Source organism: Podarcis gaigeae, assembly GCF_964106915.1.
Source record: "Podarcis gaigeae genome assembly, chromosome: 3".
Taxonomy (NCBI): Eukaryota; Metazoa; Chordata; class Lepidosauria; order Squamata; family Lacertidae; genus Podarcis; species Podarcis gaigeae.
The window spans coordinates 99,503,868-99,506,231 of record NC_139680.1 but is presented as its reverse complement, the minus strand read 5'-3'; the positions used below and the strand labels follow the sequence as shown (position 1 = coordinate 99,506,231).

Here is a 2,364-nt window from a genome sequence, read left to right as displayed (position 1 = left end):
CACATTATCAATAAGAATAAACATGTGGGGGTCTTTAAGGAAATGCTGCAGTGTAGAGCACTCCTGCTCAATGCTTCTGACAGCCAGCCACATGCTCCTCCAAAATACTTCCCTTGCCCCTCTGCCTCCACTCCCCACCTAGTTAGTATTCTGCAACCACTGAACATGTGTGTTCCTCATGGGGATGGAACCCCACCACAATGAATCTCTCCCTATAAAAGGTAAAGTGACCCCTGACCATTAGGTCCAGTCGTGACCGAATCTGGGGTTGCGGCGCTCATCTCGCTTTACTTGCCGAGGGAGCCAGCGTACAGCTTCCGGGTCATGTGGCCAGCATGACTAAGCCTCTTCTGGCGAACCAGAGCAGCGCACAGAAACGCTGTTTACCTTCCCACCAGAGTGGTACCTATTTATCTACTTGCACTTTGACATGCTTTCGAACTGCTAGGTTGGCAGGAGCAGGGATCGAGCAACGGGAGCTCACCCTGTTGCAGGGATTCGAACCGCCGATCTTCTGATCGGCAAGTCCTAGGCTCTGTGGTTTAACCCACAGCGCCACCTGCGTCCCAATCTCTCCCCATACTTCTCTTGTATTTATCCCTCTCTTCACATGATTATCTGACCCCCTCCTGTACTTTGACCCCCTCGTTGTCAATGGTGCTGTTTTCGATGCTTAAAAACATTTATTCTGAAACATCGGAAATAGGGGGGATGACACAACGTACATATCATTGTGAAGCTACAGAACTCGATCATAAATGTGGGGCAGAGGAAGCAGTCATAATAAATTATCGAATCATAGAATTGGGAGGGACCCTGAGGATCATCTAGTCCAATCCCCTGCAATGGAGAACTATGTAGCTGTCTCGTTTTGGTATTGAACCTGTGACCTTGACATTATCAGCACCACATTCGAACCAACTGAGCTATCTGTAGGCTGATGGTTCTTCAAATTCGTCACCAAATAGCCCAAACAGTAAAAAGTTGTGTTGTGAGAAAATTATTGCACAGAATGCACAATTCAGTGTGAGTTTGAGCAGTAGTTTGGAATGTGCTTAATTGTGAAAAATTGTCTTTTGAAGCATATCCTTTACTATGTCGGGACTGCACAGTGACTGAAGAAGGATGTATTGGAGTTGAAGGCTCTGACCGGATTTGCATACCTGACCCTGAACTGGAAAGTTGCAATATAGCCAAAGCCTATGAAGGTAAGAAACCTCACCCTCATTCTTTAGATTCACTGTTCATGCCTGATCTGTGTTGAGGGCAAAGAAACTGGACTGTGTTATACTCTGGATAGTTAATATGACTAAAGTGGCTCACTGCATCTTTTCCTCTTCTTTTTCTGGCTCATTTTAGAGGGGAAACTAATCTGGACAAAGGTTGGCTGTGGGCCAAAAGAAGTATGTGATACCAAACAGCAGGTGACCGAACATATCCATGTTGAGTACAAATGTTGCGAAGAGTCAAAGCCTTCAATAGGCATTGATTTCTGCAATGACGGGTTATAAATGAGGTAAAACTAGCCAATGGAGGATTTGCAACATAGCTAAACATGTTAGCCATCTCCTCTTATTTTGGCATCACAACAGAGGACCCACAGGAGCAGTTAGCACTTTTAATATATGTATGTAATTAAAGTTGAAAAATTGTAGGATACAGTATACAGATGAATTGAGTTTCCAACAGTCATTTACATGGATCAACGCGTGTTTCATAAAGTATGCATTTAATGTTCTTATGTTCTTTAAAGTCAATATGATGTTCTTTTGTCACAAAATATTATTCTGTGCCATAAAAGGGAGCCCAACTTGTAAGAAAGAAAAGGGGGGGATGTAATTTTTTAAAATTGTTTTTGATTTGTTTTCTTTAGGGTTAGGGTTAGGGAGTGGGTTTTGTTTAGTTTAGTTTATAGTGTTTAGTTTAATGGGTTTAGGTTGTGTTTTGTATTGTTTTTATGTTGTATTGTATTGTATTGTACTTTTTTTCTTTTGTTTTTTTCTGCTTCTGTCTTCTCTTCTTTTAAAAGTAATAAATATTATTTTTTAAAAAATAAAATAAAATGGCTTCATCTTGGAAACAAGATCTGGTAACCCAGAGCTCCAAAATCAGGGGGTGGGGGCAGCTGAATTTTTTCTTAGAAATTTTTTGCACAGTGCTTTTGCACCCTCATAAATCAACCAAGTAGTAAGGTTGGCCGTCCACTGACCTGATATGAACTTTCTAGTTCCTGGGCTGCCAATTAATGTGGTCTATTGGTAAGCGTACACTTTTGCAACAGTACAGCTCTTACAGCAGATGAAAATGATAGTGGAGGTACATTTTATGGGGACAGACAGAAACTGGTCACTGGTCAGGCTGGAT

The 2,364-nt window shown here is 41.8% G+C and overlaps 1 long non-coding RNA gene across 1 annotated transcript; it reads left to right on the top strand.

The window, feature by feature from the left end:
• Positions 1 to 414: 414 nt before the first annotated feature.
• Positions 415 to 1,737, top strand: LOC310842083. Its single transcript, XR_014562835.1, has 2 exons — positions 415 to 1,208; positions 1,360 to 1,737. It is a non-coding gene; the product is annotated as an uncharacterized lncRNA (long non-coding RNA).
• Positions 1,738 to 2,364: the final 627 nt, after the last annotated feature.